A 9,201-nucleotide genomic window follows, 5' to 3' on the forward strand; every position below is an offset into this window, starting at 1 on the left:
CTCGAGCAGAGAGTGTTGGTGGATGCCGAGAAAGGAAGCTAGACCCCGAGACAGGAACCTGAAACCGGGGGGAGGAGCCAAGAGAAGATCTTTTTTTTTCCTTTATTATTTTATACCAAAAATGCCTCAATAGATACTCAGTACGAGGTAGGGTATGCGCTGTAGAGTCACAGTGTTCGGCCTGGGGAAACCGATACTCAGATGACACTCTGCCGGTGGGAATGTGGTTGCAGTCCCGGGTTCCATCCCCTTGTCCTCCCAGAAGTGATGTCGTTTGATGACTATATGGTCAAACTAATTCTGTTTTTGAATGTGTACCGTTCGACCCAATCACTTACTTCTAGGAGTTGAGTCTAAAGTAGTCATTAGAGCTGTCCACGAGACTTTTGTGTAAGAATGTAACAGTGAAGCCCTCAATAAGCTTGATTTTCAGCAACAGGGAGTTGGTTGACGAAGTTCATGTGTTCATTTGGGAACTGGTTATCGAGCACTGTTTTCTATCAAGAGGCACTGTTCTTTGCAAAAAGTGACCTGCCTTTGTGGTTCTATCCTAGTGACTGTGACATCACCATACAAGGGAAATCTGTAGCCATTTAAAGTTAAGTTTTGGAAGAACAGGTAAAGATATGAGAAAATACTCAATACTATAATAAGAAAAGTCTGTCATGAAACTGTGTGTAATCTTGTATAGAATGTTTACATGTTGTTTTTTTAAACTCAAAGGATAGGCATATAGCAAAACATGAATGATGGTGGGATTATAGTTGATGTTTAGTTGTTCTTTTTCTGTATTTCTGAGTTTCCCCCCCCAACATTGAAAATCTTTTGAAATCTTTCTCTTTTAAAGAATAAATGTTCATGGGTTTTGGGGGTCTTGGTTTTGTGTGTGTGGGTTTTTTTTTCCCTTAAGAAATACTCTGACCTGGTAATTCTACCTCTACCTGAAATCTGTCAGTCTCTAAATCCAGGAACATCAACATGGTCTAACAAAAGAGGCTTCTTTGAGGAAAATTTTTATGTAATAAAATACTATATGGTGGGGCGCCTGAGTGGCTCAGTCGTTAAGCATCTGCCTTCAGCTCAGGTCATGATCCCAGGGTCCTGGGATCAAGCCCCACATTGGGCTCCATGCTCGGCAGGAAGCCTGCTTCTCCCTCTCCCACTCCCCCTGCTTGTGTTCCCTCTCTCAATGTTTCTCTCTCTGTCAAATAAATAAATAAAATCTTTAAAAAAAAAATACTATATGGCCACTATCAATCATGTCATACAGACATTAAATACGTGGAGGAAAATGCTCATTAGGTTAACTGAGAAACACAGCTTAAACACCGCATGTGTTGCATTTAGCCGGTGTTTTTCTATGCACAGTGTACATGCACAGTGTATATGCACAGACTGTACGTGCACAGAGAAGGCTAGAGGGTTAGAGTGTTCTTACATCTTCTAAATTTTCTGTACCCAGCATAACTGCTCTTTCTTTTTTTTTTCCTAATTTTTTTAAAAGATTTTATTTATTTATTTGACAGAGAGAGTGATCACAAGTAGGCAGAGAGACAGGCAGAGAGAGGGAGGGAAGCAGGCTCCCCGCTGAGCAGAGAGCCCAATATGGGGCTCGATCCCAGGACCCTGAGATCATGACCTGAGCTGAAGGCAGAGGCTTAACCCACTGAGCCACCCAGGTGCCCCATAATTGCTCTTTCAAAGAAGGCCTTTGTGCTCCTTTAGAAGGGGGCAGATCCAGTGCCCACGCCGCTCAGCCCCAGCAGCTTTGGCAAGTGTCCACTCACCTTTGCAAGTATGTGCCCTCATCACTTCCAGTCTACTCTGGATCCTTTCAGTCTTTCCGATCTTCCTCCTGCTTTAAAATATGTCTGGCTGGCCAGTCAGTGGAGCATGGGACTCCAGATCTCAGGGTCGTGATTCAAGCCCCACTCTGGACACAGAACTTACTTTTTTTTTTTTTTTAAAGATTTTATTTATTTATTTGAGAGAGAGACAGTGAGAGAGAGCGTGAGTGAGGAGAAGGTCAGAGGGAGAAGCAGACTCCCCATGGAGCTGGGAGCCCGATGTGGGACTCGATCCCAGCACTCCGGGATCATGACCTGAGCCGAAGGCAGTCGTCCAACCAACCGAGCCACCCAGGCGTCCCCAGAACTTACTTTTAAAAACTATCAGGCTAAGGTGGGTCCTCTTGTGACTCTGCTTATTACTTCAGTAGAGCTGCTTGCCTGTTTCCAGCATCCTCCATCGGGTTTTTCCTAGAAGGACCCCAGGCCCTCAGTGAGACAGCTGAGTTGCTGACCAAGCCCAACTCAGCATGAATTGGCTTGCCGTGTTCTGATTTTCCCAATTCCTTTTTCACTAAGATAAGCGGGTCTTATCCCTCTTCTCTTTTCCCTTAATCCAAAAGGTTGGCTTAATAGAGTAGGAAAAAAAATTACACTCACACCTTCGGTGGATTTGATGAAGGCAAATTAGAACAGTAACGAGGCAGAAAGGAACCAAATGATTATTGATCTCAGTGTGGCCCAGCGACCGGAAGGCCAGGCAGGAAAGACACCCCGCCTTTCAAAGGTTACAGTGAAAAAAAGCGGTGCAAATCCGGTGGCTTAGCTTGGCTAGTATGTTTTTACTGACGTTCCTTTTGATCAGCTATCCAAAGGTGAGTTTTCATGGAGAAACGGCTTTATTGGCTCTCATTAGGTTTATTGGTAAAAAAAAAAAAAAAAAAAAAAAAAAAAAAAAAAGATTTCTAATAAGATGGTATAGCAGATGAAAAGTGAAATAGAGTGGTGATCAGGAAAGCAAAATTTTAGTAACAGCCGGCACGCTGAGCTGTGCGACCTGGAGTAACTCCCTGAACCGAGCCCCATCTGTAAAGAGAACCTCATCTGTAAAGAGATTTGCCCGAAGAATCCTGGGTTATCTGCGGGCTCATTCTAAAATGAAAAACTAACCTCAGAGTTTGGATAAGCAAGCAAAAGCCCCACAGACGAGATTTTCGTTAAGGAAATCATGCATTAACCGGAAGAAAGGAGAGGAAAACCGGTACTTCTCGAGAAAGTAATTCAGATAGTCAGTAAACGTGTGAAAAGAACCTAACCTTGCTAGTAGGTAAGGAAACACAAATTCAAGCAGGAGATGGAAACTTGTGCCTGTCCACGTGGCAAAATCAAGGAGATGATAATCTCTGGTCTCCTCACTCACACCCCACTTCTAATCCCACAGTAAATGTTGGCTCTACCTTCAACGTATCCAGAATCTAACCACTTCTCTTCACCTCGCTGCTACTGCCCTGGCCCAGGGCTCTCTCATCTCTCAAATGGATTAGTGGGGGAGCCTCCCAGCTGGCTCCTCCCATGCTCATGCCCCCCAACTCCAGAGCAAGGCCATGGCACAAAGGCAGACCATGTCACTCTTGTGCTCCAAATTTTCTAATTTCTTTAACTCCATTTCTAATACTTACTCCCTACCCTCCCTGGCCCCCATTTCCTCTTGATCGTCTCACCCACTCTGTTCAGGCCACACTGACCTCCTTGCTAAACCTCTGAACAGACGTATGGGCACAACCCAAATGTTAGTAGGAAAAGAGTTCATTGAATCATGGTTACGTACTACGGGATATTAAGACTATGCACCCCTTTGCAAGAATGGCTGATAGAAAAAGTCTCCAAGGGGCGCCTGGGTGGCTCAGTGGGTTAAGCCTCTGCCTTCAGCTCGGGTCATGATCCCAGGGTTCTGGCATCGAGCCCCGTATCAGGCTCTCTGCTCAGTAGGAAGCCTGCTTCCCTTCCTCTCTCTCTGCCTACTTGTATTCTGTCTGTCAAATAAATAAAATGTTAAAAAAAAAAAAGGCTCCAAGATACATGGGTTATTTGAAAAATAAATTGCAAAATTATACGTACAGTTAAAAACCAATGTGTAAAACAATTACGTATATGTAAATGTATATCTAAAAATACTATGTGAAAACTAAATAAGACTATTACCTGTATATGCACATACCTGTTTATAAATAGCTAGCTGGAAAGATACATCCTAATGTACTAGTGGGAAGGAGACTGGGAAGTGGCAGGGGGACTCTGTATGCTTTTGTGTTGTCTGATTTTTTTATAAGAGGATATTTAGGCATTACCTCTGTAAATCCTTTATATTATGCATAGCAAATCCTATTAAGAATCATTCAGTAATAAGAAATGGAGGAAATTTGGGGCGCCTGGGTGGCTCAGTGGGTTAAGCCGCTGCCTTCGGCTCAGGTCATGATCTCAGGGTCCTGGGATCGAGTCCCGCATCGGGTTCTCTGCTCGGCAGAGATCCTGCTTCCCTCTCTCTCTCTGCCTGCCTCTCCATCTGCTTGTGATCTCTCTCTGTCAAATAAATAAATAAAATCTTTAAAAAAAAAAAAAAAAAAAAGAAATGGAGGAAATTCATCTTTCTCCAAACTCTGGCAGTAACCTTACAGATAAGATCTGGTCTTGGGTCACGTGACACAGTGAGCAGCGGGTTTTGGTGGCTACCGCGAGGCTCTTGTTGTGGTCTCTGGGTTCGGGTTCCTCATGGGCTGGCTAGAGAACCAGCCTCCGTCACGGTTGTGTCTCTCCTAAGCTTAGGTAGTCTGTTGCAGCTAGACATTTTGTTCTGACTCTGTGACGAAAATGCCAGCAGGCTTTGCTTGTGAAGGCATTAAGTTGTCAACCTTGAACCGCGCTGTGAGCACGGCAGTGCTCTCCTCTGGAAAGGATCACTGAGTGCTAGGGACAGGGCTGGGCAGACAGCGTCAGTGGTGCAGTATTTCCGTTAGCTCTGAGGCAAGAGCCAGAGGGAAGAGAGGTAAAATCTGCTGATTTGGGCTCATTGGTGGGAGTGCACACGTGTACAATCCCCGGGCGCGTTAACGTGTTAACAGTCCTATCCCCAGAGTGACACTAGGCCTGCAAGTGCGCCCGACCAGCGGCTGGCTGCTTTCCTCGCTCCAGCCCTTCGTGACAGCCATCAGATACAGGCCCAAGTGCTGCAAAGGCCAAAGGCACCATCTCAACAGCTGTAAAAAAGTGAACAAGCCAGCTCTCCCCGGTTTCTGGCTGTGGAAGACATTTCTCTAATCTCTGAAGACAGCCATGCCGTGTCTGTGCCATCAGCCAACTCCTGCTTTTGGGAGGTGTCCCCTGGTGGGAAAATTGTCTACAGGAGCAGAAGAAACATGAGCATTGATGCTGGCGGTCAGCCACTGGCCCCGTTGCTTATCCACCAACGACTGTTTACTGTTTACTGAATCTGAGAAGGGGAGTTGCCGTGCGATGGGAATGTAACAGGGGTCGTTTCTGCCCTCAGGTCCCACAGTGAGTGGGGAGAACTCTCACATAAGCAGGGAATTAGGGGCCAAGTGCAAGGTGCAATGGGAGAGGCCCTGAATGGCTCCCTATAAGAAGGAACATAGAAGGGGCGCCTGGGTGGCTCAGTGGGTTAAGCCACTGCCTTCGGCTTAGGTCATGATCTCAGGGTCCTGGGATCGAGCCCCGCATCGGGCTCTCTGCTCAGCAGGGAGCCTGCTTCCTCCTCTCTCTCTGCCTGCCTCTCTGCCTGCTTGTGATCTCTGTCAAATAAATAAAATCTTTAAAAAAAAAAAAAAAAGAAGGAACATAGAAGCCAAGAATCAGTTAGAGTTAGCCTCACAACCCTCCTCTTCGGCTCAAGGCCATTTATGATCTCTTTTGTTTCATCTGGAAATCTTTGAGGATTTTTTCAAACCTTTATAGTGGATTCTTTGCAACTCACGTGGAGAGATTTGTTTACTCGGCTCACAGCCCTCGCAGTGTCTGCTAGAGTCTCTTTGTTCACTCTGTCATCTGTGTCCTCTTTGTTCACTCTGTCATCTGTGTCCTCCAAAGAACAAGCTCCTTCAGGGCGGGCTTGTTCCTGTCACGTTCACTGACGTTTCCCTGATCCCTAGAATACCGCCGGGTACATAGTAGCTGCTCAATGAAACATTGTTGGTGATTGAAGAAAATTTTCTTTGCCATACTCTTTTTTTTTTTAATTTATTTATTTGGGGAGAGAGAGAGCATGAACGGGGGAGAAGCAGATGGCGAGAATCGCAAGCAGACTCCCCACTGAGCACGGAGCCCAACCTAAGGCTCTATGTCACAACCCATGAGATCACAGCCTGAGCGGAAACCAAGAGTCGGATGCTTAACCGACTGAGTCACCCAGGCTCCCCTTTGTCAGACTCTTAATGTGACATTGTGTATCACAAAAGTTCTTTGCAAATAATTGGCAGCAGAAAGGTAGCAGCCGCATTGTGTGTGTGTGTGTGTGTGTGTGTGTGTGTGTGTGTGTGTGTGTGTGTATAAATCCCTAAGAGCCTTTTCTGACAGTCACTCCTTATCCTGAGTAGGGATGTGGGTAGAAAAGCACTTCCAGCATTGTCAGCCAAACCCTATCCAAGTACTCCTGATACCTTAATCAGGGATCATTCCTCTGCTAGACACAAACCAATCTGATGACAAAAAGCACCGAGGGCAGGAAGTGGCCCCGGCCTCCCTGTGAACCAGAATCAGGAAGGACATTAGGACCACCCAACTGCCCTATTTCCTTCCTCCACCTCTCGGTCCCTCACTGGTCCTGGCTGCCCTCCGCCTGTCTGCTTCTTTTTTGCAGATCCTCTTTGCAGACTTTACTTACACAGGGCTGCCCCCAAGTGGCGCCTTCGGTCCCTGCCCTTCCAGGTTGGTTGCCTGTAGGTAATAAAGCCAAATCCAAATGGCTGAAAGGGAATCAGCCTGGTATTCTCCAGGTCACTTGTCTACCTCGGTCCATCAGCTGTGGCCAGGGAGCCAGGGACAGCTTCCCCTTCAAAGGGAGGACAATGGACAGAAGGCAAGGAAATGATTAGTGGAAGAAATGATGGCCATCTCTACTGATGTTCATTGTACAATTTACCTTCTAGAATGAAGTGATGGAGAATGGTGACCCCCAATCACTGGACCAGGAGATAAGAGAAGTGGGGCCTGCTCAGGGCTTCCCCCTACCCCCTTCACCAGAGGCTCTTCCCAGGCCCTCCCCCAAACAAAATTCATCCGTGCCCCCCCCCACATCCCCACCCCCCATCACCTCTTGGGCTTTGTTGAAAGGTTGGAAATGAGGGAGAGGCATCTAGTGCCCCCACAGTCCATTGCTTGGAGACCGGAGGCAGTTGAGGTGCTTTCAGCCAGAAAAATATAATTTAAGGGCTCTGGCATCTGGCTGGGAGCAGAGAGCTGGGTTGCCATGGCGATGCCTCGCTTCACTGAACAGCAGCACATCCCTGAGTTCGGTCACATCCACACGGAGGCACAGAGCGCGCTGTCAGCAGCCCCCGCCACTCGCCTCCTCCCCCAGCCCAGACACCCAGACGCCCTCAAGCCCTTTCCTGCAACACCACGGCCAATCACGCGGGGTTCAGAAGCGCCCCGGGACAGCAGAGAGGGACAGGGAGCGCCGAGGAGGGCCCCGGAGGAGCCTGCGGGGTCGGGGTGGGGGGCGGGGAGGGGGCGTCTGCTTTCTGGCGCTCCTACCGCACGCCCGCGTCTCCGCCCCTTTATAAACCTCCCCTGGGCTCCTCTCCAGCCGTTTCATCGTGCCCGGGAGGACAGGCAAGGGGAGAGGACCGGCGGGGGCTCCGCTGAGCGCGCTGCCTTCTTTCCCTAGAGGAGCCGGGTTACCCAGAGGCTCCTGCGCACCGACTCCTGCCCTGTCCCTGCGCCCCCAGCTCACCTCCCAGGGGCGCGCAGGGTGGGTTGGACCAGGGAGGCGGGAAGGTACGAGGACGTGCACCGGCTGCTCCTTGCTGCAGCGAGAATCAGAAACAGCCTCCGTGTCCGTGAACGAGGAATGGGTAAATAAAGGGCTGGACGTCAGCGCAACGACCGGCTCTGCAGAGATTCAAGAGTGATGTAATCCATCTGTGGCCGCACGAGCACACGCCATCACACTTCCATGTTTTAGTCCATGCAGTTATGTACCCAGGGTGTTTATAGTGGTCTGGGAAGAGGGGTCTGGGAAGAGGGGAGCAGGAGAGGACTGGTGGGGGTGGCCAAGTTCTCCTTTACCACCTAATAACCCGGTCCAAGCTAGAGAATCAAAACCCCCCCAAACCCTGTTCTCTTTCCTGATTCCAGGGGTTGGCTAGGTCACTCCTGCGCTGGGTTCCCCCCCCCCCAGCTCTGACTCAGCTGCAGGGATGGGTGGGGGGTGGGGGGCACCAGCCAGGCGGCCTCAGCCTCCATGGCCTCTCGCTGCAGTGCAAGAAGCCAGATTCCTTCCAGGACCCCCTAGGCGCGTCCCTGGGCCAGGAGAGCAGAAGCAGGGAACCGCTGACTGGCCGAGGCTCGGCCACTCCGCAACAGCACACCACTGGGCTCGGCAGCTCAAAGCAAGTCCAAAGACAACCCAGTTTAAGGGACCAGGAAACAGACCCCTCCTGAAGAGGGGAATGGCAGAGTGACTTTGCAAAGGGGCAGCTGGAGTGGGATGAGAAGAACTTGTAAACAAACACCCAGGGGCCCCTTTCTCCTTTTACTTTAGGATTCTGCACTCTGTGCTCCTGTGTTACTCGGATAAACTCAAATACCTGAAAAGGTGAATCAAAGAGACATATCCAAGAATGATGAGGATTTGTTGACATGTAATTCAGATGGAAAAGTCAAAGACGACCTCAAGGTTAGTGGCAAGCTGTTTTTGTTGTGGGCTTTTGTTTTTTAAGTAATCTCTACTCCCAATGTGAGTCTCAAACTCACAACCCCAGATCAAGAACCACAGACTCCACCAACTGAGACTGCCAGCCCGGTGCCCAGCAAGCTTTTTTTTTTTTTTTTTTTTTTTAAAGCAACTGGGAGGGAATGGATATTGGAACATCGCAGGCTAGAGCTGTGGCGTGTTGACTAGTGAGAATTGTGCATCTTCGAGAAAGAGCAAAGGAAGAAAGCATCAATATTCTGTTACATTCCCAACACTGAGAAGTAAGTGTGATCAGACTTTGAGGTAGCTGTACACATGAAACAGATGCTCGTATTATTACTGAGCTGTCAGAAAGGAGGACGGGATTTTACATTTTCTCCTGCCTTTCGGCCACTGCTGGCTGGCGGTTAAATACTTTCCCAGAACTGCATTCCCACCCATAAAATGGAATGTTTCTCCCTGATAAGGTCTTTGTGAAAGAAAGTG

This window comes from Lutra lutra, chromosome 7 (genome assembly GCF_902655055.1).
Source record: "Lutra lutra chromosome 7, mLutLut1.2, whole genome shotgun sequence".
NCBI lineage: Eukaryota > Metazoa > Chordata > Mammalia > Carnivora > Mustelidae > Lutra > Lutra lutra.